The sequence below is a fragment of the Ascaphus truei genome, chromosome 1 (assembly GCF_040206685.1).
Source record: "Ascaphus truei isolate aAscTru1 chromosome 1, aAscTru1.hap1, whole genome shotgun sequence".
Lineage (NCBI taxonomy): Eukaryota > Metazoa > Chordata > Amphibia > Anura > Ascaphidae > Ascaphus > Ascaphus truei.
In genome coordinates this window covers 549433560-549456940 of record NC_134483.1, presented here as the reverse complement: position 1 = coordinate 549456940, position 23381 = coordinate 549433560, and the positions used below count along the sequence as shown (strand labels likewise).

Below are 23381 nucleotides of genomic sequence, written 5' to 3'. Positions count from 1 at the left end.
CCTGATGACAACCAAAGCAGTAGCCAAGGCGGCGGTGTCGGCAGCACCCCATTAGGGGCAACGCACCCCAGCTGCGAAGTCGGTAGCCCGCGTGCGGGTAGCTTCCACCAAAGACTCCGGACCGGTCATGGAACCAACTCCCAGCGAGACGTCCCATGCAGCACCTGTCCCGGTTTCATCGGTGCCCACAGCCAGGAGCGGAGGACATATCAGCGCGGACCTGCAGCAGACGGACGGCCGGAGCAGACATCTCACCCCGGTCACAGTCGGTGACCGGCAAGCAGTCGGCTTGCTGGATTCAGGAGCTGCAGTGACCCTGGTCCGACCTGATATGGTCCGGCCAGAGGAATTGATCCCAGGCCCAGGGATACAGATCACTGTGGCCGACGGAGAGCCACGTTTCCTGCAAGTGGCCAGAATCTTTTTGGATTGGGGGAGGGCCAGGGTGTGCGGGAGGTGGGGGTTTTACACGGTTTGGATGCTGAAGTTCTTCTTGGCAATGATCTGGGTCCGATGACCTGCACCTACGACAGAGTGCCCAAACCCGCTGCAGTGGCGGTGGTTACCCGGAGCCAGACAGCGGCAATGGCGGCGGTGCCAGTCCCCCAGCCTTTGGGACCAATGTTAGCGGAGGGCGCAGAGGAGCCCGGGGAGGTAAGCCAGGATCAGTTGCAACCACAGACTGACTTACTGTTTCCCCTCACCCTTCCCCATTCTCCGGACAATGACATGACTGGGGGTGGCCAGAATTAGGAGCCCAGTTTAGGGAGGCAGTGAAGACAGACCCTACCCTGGCCGGCGTGAGACTTCGGGCGTCCGAATCTCAGGCAGGGGAAGGCACTGAGCACTGCCTATGGGATAAGGGACTCCTGTATAGAGAAGAAGGGAACCCAGGGATAAAGGAGAGATTGACCGGTAAGCGACAGCTAGTAGTGCCCCAGGGGTTCCGACAGCAACTGTTACGGGTAGCTCACTCTATTCCGTTAGCGGGACATCAGGGGGTCAACAGAACGCGAGCCCGGTTATTACAGCGTTTCTACTGGCCGGGGGCATCTCAAGATGTGGGCAATTTCTGCCGCTCTTGTGATGCCTGCCAGCGAGTGGGTAAGGCGGGCTACCGTGTGAAGGCACCCCTCAAACCCCTACCGATAATAGGGGAACCCTTCCAGAAAGTAGCGATGGATATTGTAGGACCCCTTATGATTCCTAGCAGGTCAGGGAAGCGCTACATCCTCACGGTGGTGGATTTCGCCACCAGGTACCCTGAGGCGGTAGCGCTTGGCACCATAGATGCCAAGACAGTGGCAGCAGCTTTGCTGAACATTTTTTCTAGGGTAGGTTTCCCTAGTGAGGTCCTAACCGATCAGGGGTCGCAGTTCATGAGTGAACTGTTACATTGTCTCTGGGATGCATGCGGTGTACAGCACCGGCGCACTACCCCTTACCATCCCCAGACAAACGGATTATGTGAGAGGTTTAACGGTACCCTGAAGCAGATGCTTCGGACCTTTATAGAGGCAGAAGGGAAAGACTGGGATATTCATTTACAGCACTTGCTGTTTGCCTACCGAGAGGTACCGCAGGAATCTACAGGCTTCTCCCCCTTCGAGCTACTATATGGCCGCTGGGTACGTGGACCTCTGGACCTATTCCATGAAGGATGGGAAGGGGAGGCTACTGCTACTGATGCTTCAGTGATCCAGTATGTAGTAGATCTCCGAGACCGGTTAGAGATGCTCATGGGGGTGGCCCAGGACCACCTCAGGGCCGCTCAGACCAGGCAGAAGCAATGGTATGACCGGAATGCCCGTAGCAGGGAATTCATCCCAGGACAGCAGGTGCTTGTTCTCAAACCCACTCGGGAGAACAAGTTAATGGCTGCCTGGTCGGGACCGTACCCAGTTATCCGAAAGAGCAATGGTATGACCGGAATGCCCGTAGCAGAGAATTCATCCCAGGACAGCAGGTGCTTGTTCTCAAACCCACTCGGGAGAACAAGTTGATGGCTGCCTGGTCGGGACCGTACCCGGTCATCCGAAAGGTGAATGAGTGCAACTATGTTGTACAGTTAGAGCCTGAGAGGAACAAGACATATCACATTAACATGTTGAAAGAGTACAGAGCACCGAGTATGGGAGCAGTAATGGCCATTTGTAGCCCACTGCTGGAGGATCCGGCGAGCAATGCTCTGCCTGATCTCCTAGGGGAGGCTAGGCAGGGAAACACTGTGGAGCAGGTAGAGATAGGGGCACAGTTGAGTGCTAGGCAGCAGGTAGAAGCCAGGGACATGCTAGCTAAGTTTAGGGCCCTCTTCACTGACATGCCAGGGACCACACATCTCACAAAACACCCAGTGCACACAGTGGACCTGCAGCCTCTGCATAAGCACGCTTATAGAGTGTCAGCAGAGGTAAAGACCAGTATGGAGAGGGAGATAGAGGAGATGCTGCCCCTAGGGGTAATTACTTTGTCCCACAGTCCTTGGGCAAGCCCGGTAGTCCTAGTTCCTAAGAAGGACAAGACCACCCGGTTTTGTGTGGACTACCGCTTGCTCAACGCTGGGACGGTGTCAGATGCCTATCCCATGCCCTGCATGGATGAGTTACTACTGTAGATGAACTCGCGGGGGCAAAGTATCTGACCACTATGGATTTGAGCAAAGGCTATTGGCAAATCCCCCTGACCCGGGAGGCTAGGGAGAAGTCAGCATTCATCACTCCAAGTGGCCTCTATGAGTTTGGGGTGATGCCATTTGGGATGAAGAATGCCCCGGCTACCTTCCAATGCCTGGTCACTAGGTTACTGGAAGGGATGCAGAGCTATGCCAGGGCTTACTTAGATGACATTGCTGTCTTTAGTAATTCCTGGGACTCCCACTTAGGACAGGTAGCTGCGGTGCTAGATAGAATCAGGGAGGCTGGGCTTACCTTGAAACCTACTTAGTGTATGGTAGGGATGGCAGAGGTCCTGTACTTAGGGCACAGGGTGGGTGGAGGGCACCTGAAACCAGAGCCAGCCAAGGTAGAAGCCATAGTTCAGTGGCCTGTTCCAAAAACCAAGAAACAGGTCATGGCATTTTTGGGCACCGCAGGGTACTATAGGAAGTTTGTCCCACAGTACAGCGCCGTGGCCAAACCCCTGACTGATTTGACCAAGAAGCAACTGCCTGTGCTTATCACCTGGACTCCTGCCTGTGAAACTGCTTTCCAGGCACTGAAAACTGCGCTTGCTGGGGCCCCCATACTGACTGCCCAGACTATACCAAACATTTCCTCATACAGACTGATGCCTCGGACTATGGCATTGGGGCTGTCTTGAGCCAAGTGGGGGACGATGGTAGAGAGCACCTTGTGGTGTACCTCAGCCGAAAACTACTCCCCAGAGAAGTGGCCTATGCCACCATTGAGAAAGAGTGCTTGGCCATTGTGTGGGCACTCAAAAAACTCCAGCCCTATGTGTATGGAAGGGCTTTCACGGTCCTCACAGACCACAACCCACTGAGTTGGCTGCAGAGGGCATCAGGGGAGAATGCCAAGTTGCTAAGGTGGAGCTTGGCCTTGCAAGAGTTTGAATTTCCCATTCAGCACAAAAAGGGTAGTGAAAACAGCAATGCTGATGGACTTTCACGTCAGGACTATCCCTCTGAGACTGAGTTCGTTAAGGGTGCCAGCAGTGCCCCACTCCCCGTTAGGGCCAGTGGGCCACAGGTCATCCATTAAGAAGGGGAGGTGTAGAAGGAGAGGGGGTTGGCCCAGTATTAAAGGGGTTGCACCCCATATGGCCGACCCCTTGACCTCACCAGGGAGGCATGGGGTTAACTGGACTGCGGTCCAGGAATGTGGCTTACACCTTGACTGTTACCCTATCCATACAGCGGTGCGCTCCCACTGGGCGCTTTGTGCACCTTGTAAGAGGAAGGTGGAGGGATAAGTATATTGGGGTCCTAATACCATTCGGTTAATATAGCACACCACACTATATACAGGGACTCTACCCAAGACCATATATCCCCTCTACCATCAATACAGACCCACTGGTTTTCCTAGCAAACCTTCCCATGCTGGGACTCCAGTCCACACTATAAAGGCTATATGCCTTAATCAAAATAACAGAGGTTTGCGGTGGGAATCCTCCATAGGAGTGTACTGACATACCAAATACGATACTATACATAATAACAGTCTCCCAACACTAGAATAAATCTCATAGCATCATTCCCCTACCCCCGTGTGCTCCCTCTGTGCGTCCTGGAACCACATAGTGGTATTTTAGACAATCAGTCTGTTGTATATATGTTAAATAAATGTGATTTTATAATTGTTTATGTATGGCTATAGAGGCAACTCCAAGGATTGTATTTTTCCTAAGCCTAACAAATCTGGTCTAGCGAGTGCAAATAGGAATCTTTTAGGCCACCTCTGTGATCTTTCACCCTTCTTAGTTTACACCTTGTCATGTCATAAGTCCTGTGATCAAAAAGTTAACTGCCCTGATTGTTTACCCAAAGTCTAGGAACCAAGTATTGGTCAAACGACTCTGCCACTCTAATTGTTACCTGAGGGCGGAGGAACATCAAACTGGAGTGGTTTGTAAGTGTTGTGTCTACACCAACAAACAATGCAGATACTTCATTTGGTAGACGGGTCGTCGCCCCTGATTTAATTATGGGGCTACCCATAAAGTCCCAGTACACATGGGCTAATTAGCTGGAGGGCATGGGTTAATCTGTGTCTCCACGTTAGGGATTGGATACAGATAATTGTTCACCAATACAGCAGGGCCCCGGGTATATGGCGCGTTCCGTTCCAGGGCCCTGCCGTATAGTGAAAATCGCCAGAAAGCGGATCCGGCGATTTTCAGTGATTTTACATGCACAGAACGGCGTTTTCGCCGTTCTGCGCATGCGCGGCCTATGGTCTGCGCACGCAAACTACGCTGTGCGCGCGCAGGCCGGTCTGCGCATGCGCGTCGGGCGCACCTGCCAGTTCTGCGCATGCGCGACCTAAAATCGAAGATGGCGGCCCCCTTCTCGGTGCCGCCGTATAAGCGGATCGCCGGAAAGCGGGGCGCCGAGAAGCGGGGCCCTGCTGTAGTCTGTATTCAATGTTAAGAATAGGGTTACACAGGTATATAAACTGTGTCAACCCTACAGTTTTTAGTTCTTCTTCTGATACCATCTTGAATGTCACCGGATTGCTCGAGAATTGCTAGCTGATACTTCTCCATCCCCCAACCCTAAGTAAGTGTTACCTTCTTGCCTGTTAATTGTACTATATTGCTGTGTTCACCTTTTTTAAGGAATAAATATATTTTATTATATCTAAGCCTCGTTCAGTTCAACCCAGATATTTGGTGTTCATTATACCTTGTCATAAGCTACCGTGACACTAAGGTCAGCAGAAATATCTAAGACAGAAAAAACCTCTTGGGATTGCACTTTCAATTCTTGCATGCCTCGTAGGAATGACACAAGGGCGAGTTACATCTAGAAGCGATACTCTGCAGAATCAAACATTCATAGATCATACATGAATAAATCAAATAAGCATACATACAAGCAAACACTCAAAATGGCGGTTAGGCCAAAATGGAGGTGATGATAGCCACACACATTATCTCAGTCTTCACATGGGGTACCCCAAGAGTTGTATCCGGAGATTGAGTAATATCTTCGGATACAGCTAAGCGCATTACTCCTGTGTGGATGAAAACCTCCTATGGCGCTGAGGGAAGAATGGACACTGATTTTCTTGCTGCAGATCTTTTCTTTGAGCTGAAAAACCTCAGAAGAAGGAAGACAAAAAAGAAGGCAAAAAACACCACAATAGTGTATTACCAGGGATATACTAGTGTATACAAATTAAGAGCAATTTATTAAAACATAACAATTGAGACATAAGACATATATCACATTTGGACAATTAATGTTTTAAAAAATGTCTCAATTGTCCAAATGTGATATATGTCTTATGTCTCAATTGTTATGTTTTAATAAATTGCTCTTAATTTGTATACACTAGCATATCCCTGGTAATACACTATTGTGGTGTTTTTTGCCATCTTTTTTGTCTTCCCTATTCTGAGGTTTTTCAGCTCAAAGAAAAGATCTGCAGCAAGAGAATCAGTGTCCATTCTTCCCTCAGCGCCATAGGAGGTTTTCATCCACACAGACTTTATATCTGGTTAGGAGATACCAGATCAACCTCTCAGGCTGCTCAAGGACTACCTTAACATCTCCGTATCACAGGTTCCATTAATACTGTTTATTGTATATTGTTTATATCACATACGGTTTACACTAGCGCTATTTACACTTTTTTTCCATCACTAAGTGCATTACTCCGCCAACCTCGGAACCTTCACCTAACAGGACTTACATTGGTAGGGTCCAGGAAAAGAAGTAGCGGCCGGAGGCTAGGTGTGGCGGTGAAGGGGTTAACCAGGCTTATAATAAAGGTCAAGCCCACTTGGTTAACCCTGACCCGTGTTAGGGTCTTAGAGTGTCAGCTCTGGGACCCAGATGTCAAAATGTATTACTGCAACTGTATACTGATTTTGCGACATTAAAGAATGATGTGATTTTTTTGGCCTTACTGGGATGCTGGGATCGGGAGATTTCTAGGCTGTAAGTTTCAGGGTGGGTTTGGCGGAGAGTCTTGGACACATTCTGCAATGTAGCGGGGTTCCGGGTTATGGGGTACCCCAAGAGTTGTATCCGGAGATTGAGTAATATCTTCGGATACAGCTAAGCGCATTACTCCGCCAACCTCGGACCCTGGAAATGTTCGTACGACTCCCCGCCAGGATTCCTGCTGCCGCATCTGCCAGACAAGGTGAGTGGGTATGAAAGGGTTAAAATATATCTGCAGGTATACACAGAGTCCCCAGTATAGCAGCGGCTCCCCAGTATAGCAGAGGTAGCCACATACATGCGATATATACTGACCCTAGATTAGAGGCTGCTCCAGCGAGGGTATACAGCTGAGCAGGTTTTTTTAAAGTGTTTTAAAAGGTTAAAGTAATTTTCTCCTGTGTGCCAGGAGTGAGGCTGGTGAGTTGCAGGGAATAGTTACAGTCCCTCCATCCATAGCGCCAGGATCAGGACTCGTAACGTTTAGCACACAGAAGACAGGACACAATATATGTTATTAGATGGGTTTATTGTGTAATGTATCCCATGTATTTCTCTCCCTTCTGTCTCACCCCATCTCACCCTCCCGCCTCGCATGTATTTCTCTCCCCTGCTTCTCGCTCTCTCCCTCTTTTCCTCACTCACCCCCTCTCTCCCTCCGTCAATTACCCCACGCTCACTCATTCCGTATTCCGTCCCCCCCCAACACACTATTCCCCCCACAAGATATATACCAAAAAACTTCCCACCCCCAATGCAAAAAACTTCCCACCCCAAAATATCTACAACCTCACCCCCCCAAATGCATACAAAAGCCCCACTTACCCAATACTGTACATATGTAAGGGTGTGTTAGGAATCTGATATGTGTGTACGGAGGGAGTGTGGCAGGTTCCGCGGCGGCACGTAGTGCAGGGCGCCGCCATGTTGTTGCGCAATCTTGCAGAGGGCACTGATAGAGTGGAAAGGTCGCGCATGCGCAATGGAAGCGCGCGGACGACGGGCCTGTAAGGGAAAGGCTTCGTTGACGAATTACAACTTCCATGAGCCCTAGAGCTGTCACCTGATGTGAGGAGCCAATCAGAGGGCTAGAAAAATGGGAGGAGGAAAGGGAAGCGTGGGGGAGAGACCACGCTAGTTAGAGGAGATCCGGAAGGTAAAGGAGGAGGTTGTGAGAGTGCAGGGGGTCCGTGACCCGCCTGCATAGGATAGTTTTACCCCGCAGGCCCTAAGGAATACCCCTGAGTCACAGTAGGCTGCTGTACTGCCAGGACGCCCATAGCGGTAGCGATCAGTCACCTTACTGTGTAGACAGTTAGGGACAAGTGTGAGGACCAAGGTGGTGCCGAGCTATTTGGGACCAAGCAGTTGCACCGCGTGACATCAAAGGCCAGCAGAGGATACGTGTAGACGGACGTTCACAGAGGTACACACTTGGAGTCGTTTATAATGTGAAATTATAATAAGGCTTTATTGTGCCTTTTCCTTTTCATCAGGAAATTCATCTAAACAAGGGGGGGGAACAAAGCTTCTAATCACTTGGGAGTATTGCTAGTGAAACACTATGCAATAATTCACATCTCCCTTAGTCAAGCAGGTTCTCGCAGCCCCAAAACATATAACATGCAATAAGCAGATATAAGCAGTCTCTTAAGAATAAAAGTCTTATCTGTTTCTTGGAGGGAAAATCTTGTCACTTCCTGGTTCAGCTTCAGGTGTAGTTTTCCCTGTGTCTTGAAAATCAGCTCTGCGGTGCAGAGCTCAGGACCGGTCAGCTCCAGAGATCTGGGTTTCTTTTGGTCAGTCTCTCCTGGGACTCAAGAACCTCTGCTCGGTCTCTCCAAAGGTCAGCTCTCAGTCAGAGCTAGGAAGGAGTTACTTCCTGTCTCAAAGGCAGGCTTTTTCTACTACCTGTAATCAGGCAGGTGGTGCTAGTTAATTTGCTACCAGAAGTTAACCACCACACTGCTGGATTAGAGGCACCTTTGTTAACAGGGATAAGTCCCCTGTTACATACCTCCCCTGTTTGTGGGAAGCTCGGGCTTACCACGGCCAAAGCCCATCCTTCCACTCTCATTCGAGTTCTTTCTGTGACTTGAATGAGAGTGGATGGAGGAAGAGAACCCTCTGTCCCGCTGGGATTGGAGCCCTTTCTCCAGTTTATTTTTGTCTCCTCCCGAAGGTGCTTGAGATCAGCACTCCTCAGTCGCTCGAGGAGGACTTTCTCCAAGTATAGTCTCTTTTCTGCGTGAGCGGTCATGAGATTTCCCTTGCGTCGGGTGCTCGTCCCATTGTAGGCATACTGCATGGCAGCAGTTGCAGAGCGTTTAATAACAGCCCCTTTTAGATTAAGTTGCAATTCCACACCCACTTCCAGAGAATGTCCCATCTTTTCAGCTTCATCAGCTAAGGATTCTTCTGGTTTTAATTCAGCACGTGTACCTTCTTTTGTTGCCTGCTGGGTGGCTGAAGGTTTTGCTAGTGCTTGTTTAGGTGGTTGAAATTTTGCAACCTTGTCTTTTAGATGAGCGGTATTCCCAGCTCTCACTGTACCCTTGTCTTCATGGGTTTTTGAGGCTGTGGGATACTGACGCTTAGTCAGGGTCAATACTTGTCTTTGTAGGACTTTAATCTCATCCGCGAGAGATCCCTGTTTTTTGAGTGCGTCTTGCAAGTCTTTTCTCAGGGAATTTATCTGCATGCTTTGCTTTCTCTGAGCTTGCCTCCACATTTTAATTGCATTGTGAAGCACTATGAACTTCTTTGCTTGGGCCACAGTTACTTGTTTCAGTTTCTGGAACTTCTTGTGCCCACTTTTGTGCCTCGTCACTTGGGTTCTAAGCTTGGCTTTTAGCGTTGCTTTGGTGATGCTCAGTGTAGCCTTCAGTTTCTCCTGCTGCTTGGCGGGGACATACTGGGTCATCAGACGTTCCTGCAGCACTTGAATTTCTTTAGCAGCCTGCAGCTTTTCTTCCTGAAGCGTTTGCTGCTTCTCCTCAGCATACTGGATGTGTGTACGCAGACCTTGCAGTTGGTTCTGCAGTCGGTGCTCTGCTTCAAACTTTTCCTTGACTTCTTCTGTCAACTGAAAATTTTCTTCTTTCAGTTCTAAGTTTTCTGTTTTTAATCTTGAATTTTCTCTTTTTTCAGTCTCTGTACTATTCAGGGCTTCCTTGCAGTCCACCTTCCATATTTGCACATCTGCTTGGAGGCGGGCTGTCTCCTGGCGTGAGACTTCCATCTCCACCTCTATCTGGACACTGTTGACATCCTGTTGTGAGGCATTCAGCTCTATGCGAAGAGTGTGAACCTCTTGCTGGAAGACTGTCATCTGCTTCTGTGCCGCCTCATACTTCCGCTTTAGCGTAGCCACCATTTTATCAGATTGGCTCTGCTTTTCATCCATGGCGGAAATAGCAGCATTTGCAGTATCTAGCTCAGTCTTGAGATCGTCCAATTCTGTCCTGGCTGTAGAGTACATTGCGAGCACATATTCCTGTAGCTTCACGTTATTTTTCAGTAGCTCCGCGTAACCATCTTTCTTTTGATTCAATTGTTCACGGAGTAAATCACAGTCACGCCTGGCAATTTTCAGGGCGTCTTCAGGGCTGGTCAAGGGATCGTCACTCACTGGTTCCGGCTCCGCTTCCCTGGGATGACTGGTTGAGGGTTCCTCACTGTTGGCACCGGACAGACACTTCTTTGGGGTACACGACTTCTGCCTTTGGCCCTCTGGATATTCGGTTATACGCGGGACGAATTCTCCATTTTCTCTAGCCTGCAGGGCATCTCGGTCCCCCTTTTTCTCCACAGGATCTGCAGACGTGTCTGTTACTTCCACGGTAAGTGAAGAACCGCTTTTCTTTTTCTTCCTTTTTGATTTGGATGACACCGTCCCTTCAGGGATACTGGGGTCTCCATCTTCATTTGAAGTTTTAGCAGCGTCACTGGATCCACCCGGCTTCTCTTGCAACTGTAATAGCTGACGGAAATATTCGGTGATCCACTGCTCCCGCTCTGTCTCCTGCTGATCATATTCGTCATCAAAGGGAGCGGTCTTTTCTGTTCGTGCCGAGTTCAGGCACCCCCACCATTCTTGGGGTGTTTTGTGGGTGTGACTTGGTTCGGGTTCCCCGTAAGAGATGTCTTCCTCTTTATTGGACTGGAAGGGCCACTTTTCCGTGGGGTAGGGTTCATTACAGGAACGCTGCATCTTGTCCTCCATTTTTAGGCTATCGGGAGTAATTTTCTTCCTGACCTCAGGAGACGCTATTGCAGCTGTTGCCACTGTATTTGCTAGAACCCCCAATTGTGGTAGTCCTACAGATGGGCATATTTTGCTTGTAGAGGTCGTAGCTCTCACAGGCATCTCTGTAGACTTTTCTTTCTTGGGTATTTTTTTTTTATTTTTTTCAATATCGGCAGTACTGTGCATGCATTTTCTTTGATCAGGTATACAAGATTGTGCAGTTGCTAGGTAAAAAAGTCTATTTGCTATACACCATTTATTTGCTAGGTGCAGCTCCGCTGCGCTTCAGCAACAGAATTTGGTTTTCTGCCTGAGTTCAGTAATTTTCAGTCTCATCTTTGGGTATCTGTTTTCTCCCAAGATATACAGTATATAGGCAGATTTTTACTTGCAGAAAAACATTCTTTGCAGTGGACTATTTCTTTAATTCCCGGCAGGGTGACTCAACACTCAGCAATTGGCTTTGAAATACCTTTTTCCTTTATAGGGCAATTTTACACTCAGCATTTGTTTGCTAAAAATACCCCTGCTTCAGCACAGTCTTTGTATCAATTTTCACACTTTTCTGCATATACTCCATTCACAGCTGGTAGCCCTATGCGGTGTGGCAACCTTTATTTGCAAAATCAGTACCACTCGTGGGTCACCATCTGTATTCACTGCTTCAGCGAAACTTTTTTGAAAACAACAAATACCTATTCCTTTAAGGGCTGACTCACTTCTTGAACCCTGACTATGGCTGGAAGGCAAAACCCCTATTTCAATGACCATATTACGCTTTGTGATAGGCAAATAAAGTTTTAGCTGCTTCAGCAGTCTCTCTCCTCTTGGGGTTGGGGCAACGAGTCCATCTGTGGTTTTGTAAGTTTCAATGCAGTGTAAGTTTCAGTGGTGTAAGTTTCAGTGGTGTGTACACCTTTAACTCTGCCTCTGCTGCATGAGAGGTTTTCTTTTCTTTTTCAAGTTGTTTAGACTGTTTGTAGGCAAAAAAGTCTAACAAAAAAAATTCACATAAAAACTCCGGTCCTTTTTAACTACAAGGACACCTCTTGTCCCACCTCGGACACCAAATGTAGACGGACGTTCACAGAGGTACACACTTGGAGTCGTTTATAATGTGAAATTATATAAGGCTTTATTGTGCCTTTTCCTTTTCATCAGGAAATTCATCCAAACAAGGGGGGGGAACAAAGCTTCTATTCACTTGGGAGTATTTCTAGTGAAACACTATGCAATAATTCACATCTCCCTTAGTCAAGCAGGTTCTCGCAGCCCCAAAACATATAACATGCAATAAGCAGATATAAGCAGTCTCTTAAGAATAAAAGTCTTATCTGTTTCTTGGAGGGAAAATCTTGTCACTTCCTGGTTCAGCTTCAGGTGTAGTTTTCCCTGTGTCTTGAAAATCAGCTCTGCGGTGCAGAGCTCAGGACCGGTCAGCTCCAGAGATCTGGGTTTCTTTTGGTCAGTCTCTCCTGGGACTCAAGAACCTCTGCTCTGTCTCTCCAAAGGTCAGCTCTCAGTCAGAGCTAGGGAGGAGTTACTTCCTGTCTCAAAGGCAGGCTTTTTCTACTACCTGTAATCAGGCAGGTGGTGCTAGTTAATTTGCTACCAGAAGTTAACCACCACACTGCTGGATTAGAGGCACCTTTGTGAACAGGGATAAGTCCCCTGTTACAATACGTCTGATCCTTTTCGAAGTTATTACCGGAAGGTATTTACATCAAGTGCACTAACACCGGTCAACAGGCGCTGATCCCGCCTTAGGCGTAACTCTTTGGGGACACTAGTGAAGTGGCCAAAGGCCTAAATACACAAACAGTCTTGTCTATTATATAAGGACACGGTGTGTGGGGCACGCGGTGACGGGTCAGAGACATACTCCTTGGGAGCGTGGCTAAGCTAAGGACAATACTCTGTAGGAGTGTGGCGGAGCCACTTACGTTGCAAAGACATTACCGGTTAACTGAGTTGATGATAGACTGATAAGTATCCAGTATAAGGTTATACAGTTATATGTTATGTACTCCTGCTATTGATAGAGTGCTAAGGTTTTATGCACACAGTAAATCTGATTGCAATCATATGTGTGGTTATGGTTCTTGGGAATCTTACATAACGGGGATCCTGGGTGAGTGGAGGCGCTGTGCTAGATAAGTGTTACCCCAGGCTCCCAGCTGACGGAGGCTCAGATCTCCTGGAGCCGCAGGTGTGTGCAGTACCCGTAGTCTCTTAGAGTGTCAGAAAAAGGGCTACACATACATACATATACACACAGGCCCAGTAAGATAGATAGATAGATCTTACTTGGAATGTGTGTATATATATATATATATATATATATATATGTAAGAGATGGATATATATATATATATATATATATATATATATATATATATATATATATCTTCAATACATATAAAAAATACCCCAAGTCCCCAATACATATAAAAAATACCCCAAGTCCCACTATGCATATATATAAAAATCAGACTTACCTGCAGGGGGGGGGCGGCAGTTCTAGGGGGGGCGATGCTGGGGGGGCAGTACAGGGGTGTCCGGCGGCTGCGGGGGGTGTCCGGGGTGGGATGGCCCTGTCCAGCGGGGGGGGGGGGGGTGGCGGGGCAGCAGGGGGCCCGGCGGCTGGTCACAGCAGTTGCAACCGGCCCCGCTGCAGGCATGCCACTTTGCTGCTCCCGCGCTCACCGGTGTGCAGCGGGGGTGGGGCCGATGCTGGCCCAATGCTGTGGGGGGTGGGGGTGGTTTGGGGGGATAGCGGGACGGCCCAGTGGCAATGGGGGGAGGGATGCCGGTTTTGGCCAGATGCTGCAGGGAGGGGGGGGTAGCGGGATGGCCCGGTGACTGGGGGGGAAGTGACGGTGCTGCAAAGGGCCCGGCGCCTTGTCACAGCAGTTGCCGCAGGCCCCGCTGCACCTGTGCCCCATGCTGCTCCCATGTGCCCCGGGCCTCCCTCGCGTGCCGGAAGCTTAACCCAACCTACTTCCGGCGCTGCCAACAGTGAGACCCAGCACCGTTTTTGTTTTAATTAACTGGCGCCCGGCCGCGCCCGGGCCCCCATGACCGACCGGGCCCGGGACGCCAGTACCCTTTCTCCCCCTGTTGGCGGCCCTGGTGAGGAGGGCTGATATCCTTAGTTGAAAGGGTTCATGGAACCTCAATCAAAGTCACATCCTGACTTGACAGAAGGCAACCTCACACCCTTTGCCCAAAATCTAGCCGAAGCGGAGCCTCGCACCGTGGGGGGGCGAGGGAGGTTTCACCTACCGATTCAGGGGTGGGGAACCCTGTGTGGGTATATTGGACTGGTTGCTGGGAGGTTGCTAGGGTTTTTTGATTGGACTGCAGGAGTTCGGGGAGGGGTAGACCAGAGGTTTGAAGAGGTCTGACATAGCTCAGATTTGTCAGTTCTCTCCAACTTTTCCAAGGAGATTCCAAGCGCCAAACCAACAGCGGCGAATTAACGGGACTTTTTGTGAGTAATTACCGGTCATTGGAAAGTGCACTAGAAAGGTGATCTGAAGGAATTTCGTTCTGGAAACGGATTTAGTTGTTAACTCCATCCCCAGTAAGTGTGTTAATCTTGAATTGTGTAACATTGTGTATTAGTCTTTTATAAGAAATAAATTACCATTTATTTTACCATCTTGTTTTGCTCAATCAAATGATCCCGGTTATAAAAAGGTGTTTTCAAACCTGTCCTCCCGTGACACCCGGCTACATATAGCTGTGGGAATATACTGAAATCCCAAATCCCACAATATAATACAGAATCCATAGCATAAACTTAATGCAAAGAGAAGTGTTAAATAGAGATATAAGCCATCGATGTCTGAATGTTCAAGACACAGATATTGTTATCTATAATCACACCAGTTATATTTTATAATCTATATAGAATAGTGCAGATACACAAAGTATGTTACATAGGTATATAAACTCAATGTAGGAGAGAGATATTACATCAGTGGATAAATTGACAAGTGTTATTACACACACACATAATACCTCTATATGGCAAAGAGGAACAGATGAATTTAAGGCACACAGATTAACACACAGTCGCACTGATAATAAATCTAATGTAATTTGGATGTTATGTCTCACCCAAAAATCGTAGAAAAATTATGCACTTAGTTACTAGGCAATAACGAGAAGCACTTTTTAAATAGTCGTTTACTATATCCAGCAACATGCCTGAATATATTCCAATTAGCTATACTCAGTGACTGGCGCATAGCAATATAGAATAGTATGTTGTGTGAATTAAAGACAAAGGCGCATGACAGCCCCACATTACACAGATATAAATGCAGATTACGTAACCGCACACTTATACTGATAACACTGTGAATATTCAGTATGTAATGTGATACTGTAGATGCTGATAAACACAAGGACAGGATGGCAGTAATTAGTACTTAAACATTTATTAGCAGTGTTGCGATCCTATGCACCACATAATAATAATAATAATAACAGACTGAGAATCCAAGCGCTCTATATCCCTCCCTTAAAAAAGACCCCAAATCAATATCGATATTTAACCGCGCATTCCTCAGCCGAGAGACCTGACCTCTCGCAAGGGAGGGAGGGAGGGGGGGTCTCCGGGGAAGTGGACTAGAGGGAGGAAGCATGAAGCTCGACTAAAGTTTCGGCAATATAACCAGCGGACGGAGAGCAGATAGAAGCGCCAGGGGAGATAGGTAAGAGCAGCAGAGGAGATAGAGGAGGATAGCGGAAGAAATGAAGGGGTGGGGGGGAGAACGGGATACGTGGGTTAGGCGAGCTGTCAGGCGGGGGGAGGAAGAGATAGGAGTCCTAGGGCACATAGGAGGGTTGCTAAACACAAGGAGGGGAGGGGGGGAAGGGGGGGGACGAAAGCAGACTGCGGAACAGAATATTAAAGGGGCAAGTTAGGCAAGTTGAAATGCAAATGGTTAGCGCAGTAGATTACATTAACACACAAAGATATAAGTTTGGGAGCAGGACAGACAGTTATAGAATCAGGTTTTCTAGGATAGTTGGGTGTAAAGAACATACTCTGGCATACATTATAGGAGTATTTCGTTTAGAACGCCATAATGATCCATAGCGCAGGGGGTTGGGGTGGCTGCCCAGCTCTCCTGGCAGTAGGCATGGGCCTAGACCGCACTGATCAGGGAACATGTAGGTCAGTGGGGAAAGTCCCGGAGAATGTGGACCTCATACAGAACCGGAACCTTGCGTGGAGGAACTGTGCGATGGAGGCAAGGGTACGGGGTCTTGCAGGAGCTCAAAGCAGTTGTTAACTATGTTGTTTTTGATGATGTTTGTGATGTTGTCTATACTGGATGTTGTAGTGTCTTCCTCGTTTGTACTTGTAAGTGTCTCCCTCCCCCCCCTCCTGTCCCGACCTCCCACACGGATCGCTCACTGGATCAACTGGAACTACGCAGCCCAGCGGCAACCCAGCCACCATCCGGCAAAGTCACCCACACCTGTGCACAGAATGGGGTAAGCAGTCCTAACCACATATCACAATGTCCGTAAGCTGGTTATCTCAGAATGTGAAAGGCTTTAACAGCCCGCAGAAGCGGAGAGTTGCCTTTTCTGAATATAAGAAAAAAAAGATAGACGTCCTGTTTCTGCAGGAAACACACTTTAGGGCCAGACATGACCCCAGGTTTTTAGACACTCAGTACCGACAGTTCTATTTGGCATCAGCAAGAGGAAAGACCAAAGGGGTAGCTATACTTCTGCATAATAGTTTCCCAATTAAGATAGATAAAATTAAAAGAGACGTAGAGGGCAGATACCTTATTTTGGTGGGGACAACACAAAACAGTAGACTGACCCTGGCCTCCGTCTATGCCCCGTGCGAGAACGACCCACAGTTCTTCAGATCCTTCTTTACACTCCTAAACAGGGTCGCGGAGGGCAGCATAGTACTCGCAGGGGACCTGAATAAACGTTTAGACCCAGACTTGGACAGAACGCAGACAAGACGTAGAGACAGAACGGAAGGGGTCACAGCTCTCCGACAAGGGATCCGAGAGAATCAACTAGTAGACATTTGGAGGGAACAACACCCTGGGGAGCGGAGTTACACATTTTACTCAAACCCACACGACAGTTACTGCACCGACACACTTTATTCGAGCAAATACCCGGTATGTACCTGGCAGATACCTGGAATGCGCCACTCCTAACCTCTGACAAGCCCCGTTGCATTTGCCTTCCCAGCCTGGGTTCATGCCTGGCTGATGGGCGGCTGATCTGTTAAATGATAATGATTAGGATTTAATAGGCTGCAATGCTTCGCGTGTCTACCAGATGGCATAAATTCATGAATTGTAATGCAGTATATATATATATACTGTGCAGTATTGCAGCCAGCAGGAATAAAATGCTTCAATCCCTGCTTGGAAAATAACTCAATGTACTCGGGCAGAAAACAGTCACAAACCTCAATACACCCGGGTATACCCGAATTCGTGGGACTAGCCAAGCTCGAATAAAGTGTGTCGCCAGTGTACAGCAGGATCGATTACTTTCTGGTGTCAGCTAGACTGGTCCCCCAGATCACCTACTCAGGGATCCATGATATTTCATGGTCCGATCACGCACCAATTGAGCTGAGGTGCTCCCAAATCCGGCTGATCAGCCCGGGAGCAAACTGGAAACTAAATGAGTCCTTATTGAAGATCCCAGAGACCGCAAAACAAATTAAAGCCGAGATCTCACAATTCTTTAAAGCTAACACCGGCAGTGTGGAATCTCACATCACCTTGTGGGAGGCTCACAAGGCTACTATGCGAGGGGTCCTGATAAATATAGCAGCGGGTAAGAAAAAAATGAGAGAGGCTAAAGCAAAATCATTAAGGGAGAGGCTCCATGAGCTCTCTATACAGCATATGCAATCCGGGAACGCAGACACATTGAAGGAGTTGAAGGACGTTAGAATAGCGCTTAACCTCCTCCTCACTTCCCAGGCTGAGATAAAACTGAGTTGGACAAAGAGGAAAATTTTTGAAAAATCGAACAAGCCAGATACCATGCTAGCGAGGAAAATTCACAATAAACAACACAACTACACAATCCATGCGATTAAGACTAGAACGGGAGAGCTAACAGCCAATCCCAAACACATAGTCGAGGAGTTTAGGGCATACTATGCAAAGCTATACGATGGCCAGAAGGTTCGGCATAACGCTAAAACAAGTAAGGCTTTAGGCGAATTTTTAGCCAAAGCAACCCTACCAAAACTGACAAGGTTGGAGCGGGAGTTCCTTGGTAAGGAGTTTACAGCGGAGGAACTAAAAGAGGTAGTTGTTAACCTTAAACCTGCTAAAGCTCCAGGCCCAGATGGATTTTCTAACCTGTATTATAAAAAATATATAGGAATCCTATCCCCGCACTTGCTGAGGATGTTCAACCACATTTTGACAGGGGGCTCCTTCTCAGACAGGATGTTGCAAGCGTCCATCTCAGTGATCCATAAACAGGGCAAGGATCCCACCAATTGTCCAAGCTATCGGCCAATATCTTTGATTAACTCAGATATTAAAATTTACTCCAAATTACTGGCCAATAGATTGAGTTCGATTCTGCCTAGGCTGATTCACCCAGATCAGGTTGGCTTCATCGCTGGTAGACAAGCGGCCGATAATACTAGAAGGATAATTGATACTATAGATTACATAAATGCCAACAAGATCCCGGGGATGATTGTAAGCTTAGATTCAGAAAAAGCCTTTGACAGAATCGACTGACCATGCCTGGATGCCACGCTTGCAGCATTTGGAATGGGGGACACGGTGATACTGGCAATCAAAGCGCTGTACACTAATCCAACAGCGCGGGTAATCCATCAAGGGTACCCGTCAGACTCGCTGCAAATTAAAAGTGGTACAAGACAGGGCTGCCCACTCTCGCCACTGTTGTTCGCCCTATGCATGGAACCACTTGCAAATCACATTCGCAGTAATAAAGACATCACGGGAATCCACATACAGTCTCAGGAGTACAAAACCGCGTTATACGCCGATGATGTTATTCTGACACTGTCAAAGCCCCTAGTCTCCCTACCCAACCTCTTTGACCTCCTGGACAAATTTAACTCAGTTTCGGGGTTTAAAATCAACCAATCAAAATCAGAGGCACTAAGCCTAAACCTCCCCAAAACTACCGAAAAACTAGTAGAGATTAACTTCAATCTGAATTGGCAACCCAAGATGATTAAATACCTGGGAGTTAATCTCACGAAGGAGGTCAAATCACTATATAAGGCAAATTATCCCAAACTCTTGCAATCCTTGAGAAAGGAGCTGAAGGAATGGGCGACATTCGGTATCTCCTGGATTGGAAGAATCTATAGCGTAAAGATGAACCTTGTGCCCAGACTCTTATACCTTTTCCAGACACTCCCCATACCCATAGATAGAGCGGAGATAAGTGACTTGCAGGCTCAGATCTTTCAATTTATTTGGAACAATAAGAAAGCTAGGATACCAGCAAAAATACTGATTAAACCCAAAACAGCAGGCGGACTGGCGGGTACCTTGCTTGTTCTCATATTACAAAGCGGCCCAATTAAGCCAAATTATTCATTGGCACGTAGATCCTGAGCGCCGTAGGTGGGTGAAGCTGGAGAGCGAGCTGTGTGCCCCATTGGACATTCAGAATCTGATTTGGTATCCAAAACGTAGGTTAAAGACAATCTCGAGACCGCTATCCTCAATGACTAACTCACTCTCGATTTGGGAAGCCACTAAATTTAAGTGTGCCTTAACCAAGCGATACTCCCTGATGACACCACTATTCGGAAACCCAGATTTTGCTCCAGGGCTGGAAGAGGGACACTTTATAGGTTGGAAGCAGAAGGGATACGGGAGGTTGAGGGGTCTGGAGGGCATACACACGATCCAAACATTCACGCAAATTCAGGCCGACAAAGGCATCCCCAACACAGAATTTTTTAGATACCTCCAGATCCGGGCATTTTACACCAAATACAAGAACCGTCCTAAAGTGACGAATTTTGAATCGCTCTGTGCACGAGGGCACAACATCTCGGGACTTACATCTAGGTTGTACAGGGAGGTAGTCGATCCTGGGATCGGCCCCAACACGCGTCTTGACTACATGACCCACTGGGAGAGGGACTTAGGGGAGACTTTAGAGGACGAAGACTGGACAGACATACTCGAGGCGACAGCAAAAACATCGATCTGCACGACGTTGAAGGAGAACTCATATAAGGTGTTAATGAGGTGGTATCTCACTCCAGTTAGATTATCAAAATTTGTTGCGGGTTACTCCCCCTTGTGCCCTAGACAATGTGGAGAGCCCGGAGACCTGCTGCACATGCTGTGGTCTTGCCCTCGACTGCGCCCAATATGGGAACAGATTCAGAATTGGTTGGAGAGGATCTTGGGCCTCGAAATTCCTCTAGATCCTTGGCTATTTCTCCTAAATCGGCCACTGGAGGGCTTGTCGCGAGCAGGGAACAAATTGGTCGCTCATTTTGCGACAGCGGTGAGGTGTGAGACGGCAGCATTGTGGAAGCAAAACACAACCCCATTGTTAGAAAAGATTCGGAACAGAATTTGGTTCGTTTGCCAGATGGAGAAATTGACTAGTTTGGTCAACGACACTGGCGCAAATTTTCAAAAAGTCTGGTTCCCCTGGCTGGCACAGACTGATATCACAGGGGTGAGCAATGCCACCATTTGGCTGTAATAATGAAAAGTGAGTTCTCCTTCGACGCATTCCGGATGACAGTGTAGTGGAGACGAGCCCCAGACACAGACTGGAGAGGTGACGTGGCAGGAACCGCACAACCCAGGGTGCTACAGCACGAACCGAACGCCCCAAAGGGATGCAAGAAGCCGTGGAATACGGGTCAACCCCCCCTACCCATACCCCCTACCCTACCTTTGCCCCCCCGCCGTGTCACCCCCCCCCCTTCCCACATGTGTTTCCCCCAATGTGTCACTACCCTCCCCCCCTGAGTCTATGTTTCATGTGTATAAGAATAAGCAAGTAATGTGGCAACTTCAGCTAATATGGGCCAAAAAGTGTTTTCACACTGCTGTATACTTGGAAAAGGATGAAAATAAAAAGTTGAAAAAAAAAAGGTGTTTTAAAACCTGTCCTCCCGTGACACCCGGCTACATATAGCTGTGGGAATATACTGAAATCCCAAATCCCACAATATAACACAGAATCCATAGCATAAACTTAATGCAAAGAGAAGTGTTAAATAGAGATATAAGCCATCTATGTCTGAATGTTCAAGACAGATATTGTTATCTATAATCACACGATTTATGTCTTATAATCTATATAGAATAGTGCAGATGCACAAAGTATGTTACATAGTATATAAACTCAGTGTAGGAGAGAGATATTACATCAGTGGATAAATTAACAAGTGTTATCACATACACATAATACCTCTATATGGCAAAGGGGAACGGATGAATTTAAGGCACACAGACTAACACACAGTCGCACTGATAACATTCCAATTACATTAGAGATTTATTATGTCTCACCCAAAAATCGTAGAAAAATGATGCACTTACAGTAGTTACTAGGCAATAACGAGAAGCACTTTTTAAATAGTCGTTTACTATATCCAGCAACATGCCTGATTATATTCCAATTAGCTATACTCAGTGACTGGCGCATAGCAATATAGAGTACAGGCATACCCCGCTTTAAGGACACTCACTTTAAGTACACTCGCGAGTAAGTACATGTCGCCCAATAGGCAAACGTCCTGAACAGCAATACCGGCTCCCTACCTGTACCGAAGCTGTGCGCAAGCGGGGAGACTATAGAGCCTATTACAAATGTGTTATTTACATCAGTTATGCACGTATATGATGATTGTAGTACAGTACATGCATCGATAAGTGGAAAAAGGTAGTGCTTCACTTTAAGTACATTTTCGCTTTACATACATGCTCCGGTCCCATTGCGTACGTTAATGCGGGGTATGCCTGTAGTATGTTGTGTGAATTAAAGGCAAAGGCGCATGACAGCCCCACATTACACAGATATAAATGCAGATTACGTAACCGCACACTTATACTGATAACACTGTGACTATTCCGTATGTAATGTGAGAGATGCTGATAAACACAAGGACAGGATGGCAGGAATTAGTACTTAAACATTTATTAGCAGTGTTGCGATCCTATGCACCACATAATAATAATAATAATAATAATAATAACAGACTGAGAATCCAAGCGCTCTATATCCCTCCCTTAAAAAACCCCAAATCAATATCGATATTTAACCCTTGAGGTCTGAGGGTTTTCAAAACATAAATCCAATATGTTTCCTGCCTTGAAATTTGGGCACTTTTGCTGCCTCCTCTCCATTTAGATTTTATTTTATCGATCCCTATGAATTTAACACTTTGGGCCCTGAGAGGGGAATTCCTTAAAGTGCTGGGACACGCTATGCGGAAGGAAACCTTTGTCAGTGTTTGTGATGCGTTGGGCTACCCTAACCTCCAGCGTCCGTGTGCTGCGGCTGCATATTGCTTATTGCAGGGACACCGCAGCACACATTATATCATCTGAATTACAGTCTGTTACATCCGACATCGCAAAGATTTCTCCTGTCACTTCCCATTGTACATTTCTGAGGGATGCAGGGAGGTGCTTATCCCATACATGAGAAATAAACACACGATATACCGTTTCAGGGAGGGGAGGGGGGAGAGGCACAGTGAGGGGAGGGGAGAGAGGCACAGTGAGGGGATGAGAGGCACAGTGAGGGGAGGCACAGTGAGGGGAGGGGGAGGGGAGGCACAGTGAGGGGAGGGGGAGGGGAGGCACAGTGAGGGGAGGGGGAGGGGAGGCACAGTGAGGGGAGGGGGGGGAGGCACAGTGAGGGGAGGGGGGGAGAGGCACAGTGAGGGGAGGGGGGGGGAGAGGCACAGTGAGGGGAGGGGGGGGGAGAGGCACAGTGAGGGGAGGGGGGGGGAGAGGCACAGTGAGGGGAGGGGGGGGGAGAGGCACAGTGAGGGGGGGAGAGGCACAGTGAGGGGAGGGGGAGAGAGGAACAGTGAGGGGAGGGGGAGAGAGGCACAGTGAGGGGAGGGGGAGAGAGGCACAGTGAGGGGAGGGGGGAGAGAGGCACAGTGAGGGGAGGGGGAGAGAGGAACAGTGAGGGGAGGGGGAGAGAGGAACAGTGAGGGGAGGGGGAGAGAGGCACAGTGAGGGGAGGCACAGTGAGGGGAGGGGAGGCACAGTGAGGGGAGGGGGAGGGGAGGCACAGTGAGGGGAGGGGGAGGGGAGGCACAGTGAGGGGAGGGGGAGGGGAGGCACAGTGAGGGGAGGGGGAGGGGAGGCACAGTGAGGGGAGGGGGGGAGGCACAGTGAGGGGAGGGGGGGAGGCACAGTGAGGGGAGGGGGGGAGAGGCACAGTGAGGGGAGGGGGGGGGAGAGGCACAGTGAGGGGAGGGGGGGGAGAGACAGA

General features: G+C 48.2%; 1 protein-coding gene across 2 annotated transcripts in view; it reads right to left on the bottom strand.

Annotated features, from left to right (window-relative positions):
* LOC142468238 (uncharacterized) overlaps positions 1 to 23381 on the bottom strand; it is a 407600-nt gene that overhangs the window by 217427 nt on the left and 166792 nt on the right. The gene's annotated exons all lie outside the window — the stretch shown is intronic.